Consider the following 12,640-nt stretch of genomic DNA (forward strand, 5'->3'; position numbering starts at 1 on the left):
TGATCCAGATTAAGGTAGTAACACCTAATGGCTGACTCTCACATACTAATAAACATTACCATTTCTGTGAATACATCCAAGGGCAGGCTGTACTTTTATTTCCAACCAGCTCAGTAGCAGCTAAAATGCTTTCCTGGATTGTTATGATCTCCAGTTCTTAAAAGCAGTTACTTGAACCCTAACATGATTTTCATGAAGCTTATCTTATATTCTAATACATCCACAAGCAAGTAGGTTTCTTATTTGAGTAGATTCCTCACTTATCTTCACTTTTTTTATTTTTTACAATAAACTTGCAGTTGTGAATTGGTTAAAATGCATGTTTTTGTGATATATTCCCTCATGCTCTTCTTTATGAGTCCTTATGGTATCTGTTGTCCCAATGTGCTGTAAGTTGTGTTAAATTTTTACCTTTTCTGAAATTAGATAATTATATGCCTGTGCTATATTTTGTATGTAATTATACACTATTAATATCCATTATCTTACCCAGGAACCTATCTTTTCTCAAGAACTGTACAAATCTTATTTTCTCATCAGCTTTCAGTCATATGCTTTCATGTGCTTGCTAAATACAGTAATTTTAATGTCCTTCTATCTCCACCAACTCAACATATTTGGAATTACTATCAGATTTTTTCATGTCATAAGTTTTAGTGGTAATAATTCATACATATTCTTTCCTATCTTTCAACTTTCATACCTCAATCTATTTTGCTATAATTAACTTTGATTGGCAAGATCATAATTTAAAGCAGAGAAAAATAGCATATGTAAAGTGAAGAGCTCCAGCAGAATGGGAAAACCATACTGACACAGGCACTTACCAGTGCGCCAGAGGCCTGTGAGATGGTAGTGCATGGTATCGAGTGTATGGTGACAGAAAATAAACACAAACCTCTGCAGGATTAGCAAAAAACCAGCTAAGGTTTTGGAAGTGACAAAGTATAAAAATAGTGTGTAGCTACAGAGCTGATAAAAAAGCAAAGCATGGTGCATAATGATTTCCTTCTAAAGAATACAGCATGGAATGGGGAAGCATAACTTTACAGTGAAGAAACTGGCAAACACTAGCTCATCCAAGTAATGAAGGTCAACATCAAGAGGAGTAAGTCATGTTGATTGCATACACAATTGTTGTGATTTGATGAGAACGCACTTACCTCTGTGGTTGTCTTCATCCGTTTGTGCTGCTGAGAGGTGACAATGTGCTAGCAGCCCTCACTCTCAGAGACTCCTCGGCCTCTGTGTCCACTCTGGCGGCGTCTGAGGAGCCCTTCAGCCCACCACTCCACTGTGGGAGCCCCTCTCTGCGCTAGCCGCAGCCGGCTCCCTCTGCTTGCTGGGATGTATGGAGGGAGAGGCGTGGGCGGAAACCGGGGCTCCACGCGGCGCTCACAGACCAGCGTGAGTTCCGGTGGGCGCTGGCGCAGGCCCCGCGGGCCCGCACTGAGAGCGACGAGCCGGCGCCCCCCGCCCAGGGCAGTGAGGTGCTTAGCACTCGGGCCAGCAGCTGCGGAGGTTGCGCTGGGAGCCCCAGCACTACTGGCCCGCATGTACCCCGCTCGCTGGCTCTCAGCTGCCTCCCCGCGAGGCAGGGCTCAGGACCAGCAGCCCGAGTCTCCCCCAGGAGCGCCGCCCCCTTCTCTGCAGCGCTTGGTCCCATCAATCGCCCAGGAGCTGAGGAGTGCGGGTGCATGCTCCGGACTCGTAGGCAGCTCTGCCTGCAGCACCCTTGCAGGATCAACAAGGTGAAGCCAGCTGGGCTTCTAAATCTAGTGGGGACTTGGAGAACTTTTATGTCCAGCTAAGGGATCATAAATGCACCAATGAGCCCTCTGTGTCTAGCTCAGGGTTTGTAAATGCACCAATCAGTACTCTGTGTCTAGCTCAAAGTTTGTAAATACACCAATCAGTAGTCTCTATTTAGCTAACCTAGTGGGGACTTGGAGAACTTTTCTGTCCAGCACTGTGTCTAGCTCAGGGATTGTAAATGCACCAATCAGCACCCTGTAAAAATGGTCTTATCAGCTCTCTGTAAACCGGACCAATCACACTCTCTGTAAAATGGGCCAATCAGCAGGATGTGGGTGGGGCCAGATAGGGAATAAAAGCAAGCTGCCAGAGCCAGCCAGCTGCGAAAATCTGCTGAGAGTTTGTTTTGTTTGCTGTTTGTAGTAAGCCTTGCTACTGCTCAGTCTTTAGGTTTGAGCCAGCTTTATGAGCTGTACCACCTTTATGAGCTGTAACACTCACCGTTAAGGTCTGCAGCTTCACTCCTGAATTGAGCAAGACCAGGAACCCACCGGGAAGAATAAACAACTCAAGACGCATTGCCTTTAAGAGCTGTAACACTCACCAGGAAGGTCTGCAACTTCGCTCCTAAAATCAGCCAGGCCGGGAACCCACCAGAAGAAACTGGATACATGTGAACATCTGAAGGAGCAAACTCAGGACGCACCATCTTTAGGAACTGCAACACTCACTGCACTGGGTCTGCGGCTTGGTGAGACCAAGAACTCACCAATTCCAGACACACTATTGTGGTGAAATACCATAGATTAATTTACAAAGAAAAGAGTTTTGTTTTGTTTTGTTTTGTTTTGTTTTGTTTTCTGGAGCCAGAGAAGTCTGAGTCAAGGCATTGGCAGGTTCAGTTGTCTGCTGAGGGCTTCTGCTTCCAAACTGGTACATTGCTGATCTTCCAGAAGAGAAGAACAGTTTCTTCACATGACAGAAGGTACAGAAATGTTGAAAAGGGGCTAAATCTAGATGAAGCCTGTAGTATAAGGACCTTAGTTCTATTCAGGAAGGGAGGAACTGTTATGGTCTAAAGTCTTAAAGGCCCTGCGTTTTAATAGTATCAGCCATTAAGTTTCAACACGTGAATTTTGGCGGGAACACATTTAAACCAGAGCAGTGGCCTTCCTCTTAACCCTTGTCTAACTGTGAGAAAAACGTAAGACAACCTAGATTTAAAAATATTTTACAACTTGCATGATCAATAGTCCTCTAAACTTCAAGTTCATCACAAAGTAAGAATTATTAAAACCACGTAAATCTTAGAAACAATTACAGTCTAAAGGAACCTGAAAAGATGTGAAGACCAAATGGCGACATAGTGTCCTCAATGAAATTCTGGAAAAGAAAAAGGACGTTAGCCAAAAACTTAAGACAATATGAATAAAGTATGTGCAGTACTTAATAATGTATCAATATTTCATTAATAGTTGTAATAAAGGTGTGAAAAGAGATTGAGTACAGGTGTATAAGAACGTTGTACTATTCTTACAACTTTTCTGTAGATCTAAAATTATTTGAATATAAGTATTAAAAATTATATAAAGCAGAAATAATTGAAAGAAATTAGGGAAGCTATTTGAGCAGACAGCAGAAAGATGAAGTCATAGAGTTAAGATAAAAACTTTGGGATGGATGTCAGGGGAACTGGAAACAGTGTTTTGGTCAGGGATTAGGAAACCTTTTGTGTAAAGGGCCAGTAAGTATTTTTAGCTTTCCAGGCCATGTAGTCACTGTAAATACTCAATCTGCCATTGTAAGGTAATAGTAGCCACAGACAATCCATAAACAAATGAACATGACTGTTTAACAAAATTTTCTTTACAAAAACAAGTGATGGTCTAGATTTTGTCTCTGAGTTGGGGTTTATCACCCCTAATCTACTAAAACTACTGCAATAAAAATCCAGGGAATTAAGACAGAAACAGGGAAAATAGGACAGGCATCCCGTCCTTAGAACTGGAATTTAAAACAGGGATTGGTTAAAAGGGCACATGGTCCTAACTGCCTGAGCAGTGGTACAAATCACAGAGATTTATTGTGAGTTGTCAGAGTTATTGACTATGACTCTTTAAATTCTCTTGACTGAGAACATGAGCTGCTCCAGAGGATGTACTAAGAAGACAGGGAGGCACAGAGCCGGGAGCCTTTTTCTCTGACCATTACCTAGAAAGCAGATTGTTCTGTATTGTTGATCAAGCTCAATCAGTGTTCAACCACATTAATAAAACATCTTTTCTCCCCCTACCAAGTTCTTGTAGGAAATGTTCTCTGCGTATTGCTCAGGAATCACAAATTAATTCTTTGCTGAATCATAGGAGGTAGACAAGTGTTTGCCCTTTTTGCTGCCACAATTTAAGAATCTAAGAAAGGGCTAGTGCTTCTTTAAAGAGTCAATTAATCTGTTGCCTATTTTGTCTGAAGATGAAGACATAAGGGTGTTGATAACGTGGTATACACAAGGACTGAACTAAACTTCCATCAATATAGGCTTCACCCTGTATGTCAGGCTCTGATTGGGCTACCCCTCATTCATTCTCATAAATCACACAAAGCTTCTCAGAAGCACAGTATGTCACCAGAGGAGAGTCAAGAACTGTGGGCCTACTTTTGAACCTTCTGAGGACCAAAACTTTCCATCATCTCAAATACTGTTTGACTTGAAGCACTACGCTAGGAACTACCTGTAAAAATGGGCGTTCCATTAGAACTGGGGGATGCAGAAATTTACCTTTGCCAGTTAACTCATTGGCATGAAGTTCTCTACCAGCTTAGTTCCAATCCAACTCTTACTTTTGACAAGAGGAAATACCAATAATCAGAGGCATATGAAGAAAATTGCTTAAAATTGAGATATAGTAGAACAGTAGCCCTGAATAGTCAGATATTTAGAAGTGACCTCTAGGGCACAGAGAGGTGAGAGGCGGGTGCTTAAGACATAAGAAGAATACCAGCTGAAGATAAATTGGTACCTACTCATGCCCGGATGTGACAAAGACCCTTTGTAATCTACATGGCAGCTGCTGATCACATGAACATCAATCCCCTTGTCTCACTTGTATCTATTAGATGAAGTTAAATACTACTTGAAATCCTTAAAATGTTTTATAGATCAACTGTTTTCTCCACAATTCTTAGAGCTTTATTGCTTTATTAGTATATTTTATTGTATTTCCTTTTTATTTCCATTTTCCAAATAATGGAAATATTTTTGACCTACAAAATACATGATTGACCTATGAAATACACATCATATTGGTACTTTTGAGACAGTTTAACTTATGTTTTGTTTTTTTGTTCGTTTGTTTGGTTGGGTTTTTTTGACAGAGTTTCACTCTTGTTGCCCAGGCTGGAGTATAATGGCGTGATCTCGGTTCACCACAACCTCCGCCTCCTGGGTTCAAGCAATTCTCCTGCCTCAGCCTCCTGCATAGCTGGGATTACAGGCATGCATCACCATACCTGGCTAATTTTTTTTGTGTGTGTGTATATATATATTTTTAATAGAGATGGAGTCTCGAATTCCCGACCTCAGGTGATCCACCCACCTTGGCCTCCCAAAGTGCTGGGATTACAGGCGTGAGCCACCGTGCCCGGCCAACTTATGTTTTTAAATGTGTGTCCTTGGTGGTAAATGGGATCATAGATTAAGAACATCAACTTTTTTTCAAATTCTTTAATCTAAAAGAACAACGGATATCAACATTCTTACTACATTTCTTAAAAGTTTGACATATTTTTAGGCCAAGGCGAACAGAACTGAATGAGATTTGACAAAGATCAGACACTGTTATTTCAAGGAAATAAAACAAATTGATTGAAGGTCAACATGCCATCAGAATCCAAACTGCTAATAATTCAGGACTGAACCTACATTTTAAGACCTATTAGTCTGATTATTTTACTAAACAATGTAAAAAATGTATGCCCATGCTATACTCTTCATTTCCCTTTTTTGTTGTGTTATGCTTACCTTTAAGGGTATTTTCAGGCTTCTTTTATCACTATATCTGAAAAAAACAGACAGTTATTGTAATAACACATTGCAAGACTATACCATAAAAGAGGCGCACCCATGTGGTTTACAATCAGTAACTTTTTTTTTTTTATTGCTCAGATGTCTTAAGGTTAAAATGGGAAAAGCTTTTGATGGCAGAAGGGTGGAGGTCTCAAAATAAAATGTGTCTAATAGAAGAAGAGAAGGCTACTAAATCCCAGAAAATGTCAGGAAGTGGGTCATAGCACTTGCTGTAAGGTTGGCAATCTCTCAGGGTGCCTACAAACCACTGGTAGAAACTTCCTTTTAAAAAAGTCCTAAAGTAAAGCTGTGGTTGTGTTGTCAGAATTTTTATATCTATCCCTAAATATCCTTGGGCAGAATTAGGGGGTGTGGGTTCTAATTGCAGTTTAACTTCTAAGAAACTGAATGTCCTTGTATGAACCAACTTACACTTTCTAGAATTCATTTTCTTCATTGTTAAATTTAAAAGTTTGAACAATATCAGTGATTTCCAACCTGACAGCATACCTGTGTTGTTTAATGGTATATAAGGTTGTGAGTAACAGAAATCAGATAACTTTAGCAAAAAAAAAAAAAAATAGGTTTTACTGGGTGATTCGATTTGATCACAGCATTAATGGAAGCTACACAACCTAACTGCGGGAGAGGCATGGATAAGGGAAGCTCTGAAATTCTTACTAGCTGGAGTTTGTAGATCTCTTTTTCCCTGTTACTGCAAAAAGGATGACAGCCTCAGTGATCTCTGGTCTTTGGTTTACTCTATTCAGACACGAAATTCTAGAGAAAGAATCTACGTGGGTTCCAGTGGGTCAAAAGTCTACCATTATGTGATACAGCTGTGACCAAGGGTACAGAATCGTGTAGCACAGATAGAGCCTTTGGAGATCCACCCCTGTGCCAATGCAAAGAAACTATTATTCTCTACATCCAAAGATGCCTGAACTAATATGATTCTGGTATGATCCTTCTATTTTCATAATACTGTCATAAAGTCCCTCACATTCTGTCCAATAGGAGACAACAGGTTTTTTTGTTTGTTTTTGTTTGTTTGTTTGTTTGTTTTGAGATGGAGTCTCACTCTGTAGCCCAGGCTGGAGTGCAGTGGCGCAATCTCGGCTCACTGAAAGCTCTGCCTCCCGGGTTCACGCCATTCTCCTGCCTCAGTCTCCTGAGTAGCTGGGACTACTGGCGCCTGCCACCACGCCCAGCTAATTTTTTTGTATTTTTAGTAGAGAAGGGGTTTGACCATGTTAGCCAGGATGGTCTCGATCTTTTGACCTTGTGATCTACTCGCCTCGGCCTCCCAAAGTGCTGGGATTACAAGGCATGAGCCACCGCACCCAGCCCAGAGATAACACATTTTTATTACCAGTTCCTGCATTCAAATTTTATGTTACATGGTCTGTGTTGTAGTGTAGGTTGTTATGGTCTACTTAGTATTCGCCTCCCTTTCGCCCTTTTAAACATCACCCCAATTTTCATTCATGTATTTTAACTCTGTCTTTACAAACACATATACTTCGCAAATGACCATCACAGATTCAAATGTTTATGTGTGATAACATCTCTCTTGTCAGATATTGTTTAGAATAAAACCTATACCTTAAATCTGACTAGTGAGTTTTGAGAGAAACAACTTTGGAGATTTCTTGGGAAAAAATTCTGGCTTTTAAGAGAGATAGGAAGTAAGTAAGTGTCTCTTACTGTGAGTGTTTTGTGCCCAGATTCATTGTCCGTTCTGCCCAGGGCATTGGCTTCCACCTAAGTAGCAAGCCGATGTAGAGAGAAGAAATGAGAAAATATCTGAGGAAAATGAAGCAAAGTCTGCTCTACTTCTGAACTTTCAGGTGTGTGACTGAGTAAATATAGTTTAGTTTGGTTTTACTTGCAGCCCAAAGGACTCTAATTTCTTCTCTAATTTCTAACTAAAAATATCTTGGTGATGCTTATTCTTCCTCTATATATGTTTTGATCATATCTCAGTTTTCTATATTCATTAGAGAAAAATAGTAGTTTTTCCCCTTATAAATACAACCTATGTATGTTAGAGGGGTGAAAGAAACATTTATATTAAAATACATCATACATTTATTATGGCAGCTATGAAATTATAGAGAGACCAGTGAGTGCCCTTGATTTGCAACTGGAATATAGTCATAAATTACTACTTCCCCTACCCCTTCTATATTCTACCTGAATTCACTTTGCACTTTTACTCATATGGAGGAACAAGGAAAATTCTCAATCTTAAGAAAAGAAAGCCTTGACTATTGTGATGGCAGAATAAAAGGCAGCCAGCAAGAACCATTTCTTTTTCTTGGATATTCCTAAATACCCATCATATTTGCTCTGGAAGGTCAAATCCAATAATTAAAAAACCAAATCCCTTTTTCATAATTTTTCCATTAACATTAAGAGTTTCATAAAACCGGCCGGGCGCGGTGGCTCAAGCCTGTAATCCCAGCACTTTGGGAGGCCGAGACGGTCGGATCACGAGGTCAGGAGATCGAGACCATCCTGGCTAACACGGTGAAACCCCGTCTCTACTAAAAAAAAAAAATACAAAAAACTAGCCGGGCGAGATGGCGAGCGCCTGTAGTCCCAGCTACTCGGGAGGCTGAGGCAGGAGAATGGCGTAAACCCAGGAGGCGGAGCTTGCAGTGAGCTGAGATCCGGCCACTGCACTCCAGGCTGGGCGACAGAGCGAGACTCCGTCTCAAAAAAAAAAAAAAAAAAAAAAAAAAAGAGTTTCATAAAACCAGGTTATGCTTTTAGCTTACAATTTAATGAAACCATGAGTACAGGCCTATTCCCTTGCAATAAACCCTCTAGACTGATACAACCCAGAGAAGTTAAAATTTTCAAGGTGGGCTATTAGCTATAATCCTGACAGATACGTTTAACTCCTCTACCATTACTCCTTTGTTCATGGCACTGGGTTTATTTGTATGGGACAGTGACAGATTATCTCTATGGGAGAAACAGCTTCTTACCATTGAGCTGTGCTGTCCCCCAGCTTTCAATGGACTTTGCTGTTGTTTAGGGAAACAGTCACTTACAGCTGATTGATAGAAAATAAGGCCAGTGAATTTCACAAACAGCCCCCTGTTTACTTCCTTTATTTTGAATTGGTTTCTTGGTTGGATGCAGAGTGTAAAGCATTGAGTAATTTCATGGATGAATGATATTGACAGCAGCAGGGAAAGTAACTTCAAATCTAGATTAAGTGTCTATTTGGTGCAGACAAATCTTTGCCCCCTTCGTGATAGAAGGGGTCACATGTAATCAACCTACTACCAGAGAGCTGACTGGTTCACTAATGCATGGTGTCATATAATGGATTTGGAGTTGGTCTCAGCAAGAGGAATAGCCAAGCCAAACCTGGTGAGGGAAACTTTCATATGGCTAAATGCATGAATCTGTCCCATGTCTTCCCTTTAACTACTTTGTTTCTTGAGCTCATTGTATGAACGCTGGCTTGGATGGGAAAGGAGGCTAATGGACATCCACAGAGGCTCTCTTTGTCCTTCTGATTATGGAGAGGCTGTTTTGCAATGGTGACATTCTGCTGCATATTCACATAGGATCCACATATTTTCAGACTCTAAGCCAGCACTTTTGAAGACATCTTTGTGAAAGATTTGTGGGGTTTTTTGTTTGTTTAAATATCTAATCTGTCAAAAACCAACAATTTTCTAGAACTGCTCTAAGTCCATTCTTAGCTCTTTAGCCACATATTCTTTCACCAAAACTTCCTGCCACAAAGTCCTCTCATATTACTATTCCTTTATTAGATATATGAGCAGACTACTGGTCACTAAAAATCAGTATATATCTTGACTTGAGGCCATCTACTCCGTTGAGGCAAAGTGAAAAACAAGGTATAGTTTTTGAAGATCTGCTAGTGAGATTTCTTTTCTTTGTTACCCGATAATCCCTGAGAAAAGTTTTAACACTGCTGCAAAATGGGTCTGGCTGGTTCTACTATGTTGTGTGATGGCATCTTTAAATCAGGCTCCAGTTTTTCATCTTCATCAACTGGACAATATACTATAAAGTCTTTATATAATGAGTGAAGATGCACCATAGCTATATGTGTGTAACTATGACTTCGAGTTCTGTTTGGAACTAGTTTCTGATGAAATGTTGTTGGATGTGCTTAGCTAGAAATATTGGAAAACTTCTGGTCCACACTGCCATTCAAGTCCAGTGGTTATATGCTTCGCTATGATCAGGAACTCTTTCTCAAAAAAACAATGGTTTCACACTAAATGGATCCTGACCTAACAGTCTTCTGTTCCACTACTCTTACACATGGTTGCATCAGGTACCACATAGCACTTCAGTCTGCTGCAGATATATTGAACATTAACTTGGTAATGAGGGCTTTGGGGTGGAAGCGCCAGATCATTAGCCCATCTTAACTGTTGTATTAGTTACCCATTTCTGTATTAAAGAAAAACTACCCTGAAAACTTAGTGATTTGAAAGAAATATTTATTATTTTACAAGTTTTGTGGATCACAAATCTGGGCACAGCTTAATTGAGTCCTCTGGTTCAATTTCTTTCATAGGGCTGAATTGAAATGTTGGCCAAGGCTGATGTCTTATTTGAAGGCTTGAATGGGGAGGAGAGGTGGAATCTGCTGCCAAGCTCATTCATGTGGCTGTTGGCAACATTCAGTTCCTTGAAGGCTACTGGACTGAGGGTCTCAGTTCTTTTTCTCAGTGTTGACCAGGGACCTCCCTTAGTTCTTTGACATGTGAACATTTTCATGCCACAGCTCATAACATTATGGTTGGCCTCATCAGAGTGAGCAGTTGAGAAATGATAAAAGAAGCAAGAGTGTTGTTTTTTAAACTTGATTGTAGAATTGAAATCTCTTTAATTTCACCATATTCTATTTGCTAAATGCTAGTAGGTCCAGTTCATCCTCAAGGGAATGGAATTAAAATGGGCTTGAATATAAGGAGGTAGGAAATCACTGGGATTCATCTTAGAAGCTGTCATGGAAGGCCTCCACTCTAAGCATAAAACACTTTTGTCCATCTAATTAACGGAAGGGTGTTTAAATATGGTGTATGTCTCCTGTAAAATTGAACTAAGCACAGCAGTTATTAAATATCTTTAGTCAAATAAGTTGTAGGCTGTGTCTTCACTTTGTAGTGCATGTCTCAGATCAGCCCAAGCCAATATATTCTCGACAACTTCACTGAGGTACTAGTATTCTGTATGTGTTGTGAGATTTATCTCATGTACACCATCATCCACATATTTTTGCAAGTTTGTAGGGAACTTATTCCTTGTGCTTACTAGATCCTGTCAGAATTTTATCATTCATATAATAAACCAGTCTGATGACTTGTTAGACTCCAAGGGATCAAAGACTCTAGAGCAGGGGTGTCCAATCTTTTGGCTTCCCTGGGCCACATTGGAAAAAGAATTGCCTTGGACCACATGTAAAATACAGTAACACTAATGATAGCTGATAAGCTTTAAAAAATTGGAAAATATCTCATGAGAGATATTTTAAGAGAGTTTATGAATTTGCGTTGGGTTGCGTTCAAAGCCATCCTGGGCTACATGCATGTTATGCTACATGCATGTTGTGGGTTGGGCAAGCTTGATCTATAGTTTAAATTGTGGCAGGAATAAAGTATCAGAGTCATATCGGTATAGAGTTCTCATACCAGATGAGAGAAGTTGGCTTTTGGTGTCCCCCTGTCCTAGAAGGGAGAGCAATGTGTTTGCTAGGTCAAGTACTGTGCATCAAGTACCAAGGAGCATAAGTGGAGCAATAGTCATAATTAAGGCCACTCTCCAATTATATTTATGATAATATAAATTGTTATCTTAGCTCCATCAGTCTTCCTTTCAGGCTAAATTAGAAAATTCAAAATTTGCTGATGAAGAAAGAAAAAGGGTAAAGCACTTTTGGAAGATTCCAACATACTTCCTTGATGTGGAAAAAGAAAGAGTCTAGTGGATTTTAACAGCATACAAGAATGAAGCAGTAGTTAGGCAAAATATATGTATAGCACAGAATTCATAAAATTCATGTCTCCTAGTGTTTTCAAATCCCTTCCTCTGCATAATGACTAGGGAATTCTTAGACCTTTAATTGTAAGCTAGCCTTGGCCATTACTGGTTCAGGTTTGTGTAATTCCACATAGACCTGTAGCTTGTTGTTGAACTATCATACAAATTACAATATTTCAGGTGAGCCATTACAATAAATTCTATCTGCTCCAAATTTCTAATTTCCTATTATTGATTAAACACTTTCAGATTGTCTTGAGAGTTTTCATAACCTATGAAAAAATATGTGCATTTTCTTATGGATTGTTATTTACTTATGGCCAGAAAGTTCATTGTAAGATTGCAGGGGATACCACACAAAAATGTTTGTAGTTATGTGCCAGTTAACATACTACTAAAAAGTTTTAGCTGAATAACATATCACTAAAAAGTTTTGTTTTATAAAAAAACCACTCGATTGTACTCACAAATGCTGTGGGTTAGAAAATTGGAAAGGTCATAGTGAGGACGCATCATCTCTGTTTTATGGTCTCTGAGGTCTTAGCAGGGTAAAGTGAAGGCTGGAAATAGTTCAACATTTGGGAACTGGAATCACATGGATGCATCTTCACTTACTTGTCTGGAAGTTGATGGCTTAGGGCCAGAACACCTACACAAGGCCATTCCCTGTGATCTCTTACTTGGGCTAGTTTGGGCTTCCTTGTGGTGTGGTAGTTGGGTTCCTCAGTATCCCAAGAAAAGTTTGGGGAGGGGGGAAACAGAAGCTACAAGTTTCTTAAG

At 39.9% G+C, this 12,640-nt stretch overlaps 1 long non-coding RNA gene across 1 annotated transcript; it reads left to right on the forward strand.

Moving 5' to 3' along the window:
- The first annotated feature begins 1,930 nt into the window (after nt 1-1,930).
- LOC110741082 lies at nt 1,931-8,322 on the forward strand. The gene is made up of 3 exons (XR_002516755.2): nt 1,931-2,740; nt 6,589-6,777; nt 7,546-8,322. It is a non-coding gene; the product is annotated as an uncharacterized LOC110741082 (long non-coding RNA).
- The last annotated feature ends 4,318 nt before the right edge of the window (nt 8,323-12,640 follow it).

Source organism: Papio anubis, chromosome 14 (assembly GCF_008728515.1).
Source record: "Papio anubis isolate 15944 chromosome 14, Panubis1.0, whole genome shotgun sequence".
NCBI classification, from domain to species: domain Eukaryota; kingdom Metazoa; phylum Chordata; class Mammalia; order Primates; family Cercopithecidae; genus Papio; species Papio anubis.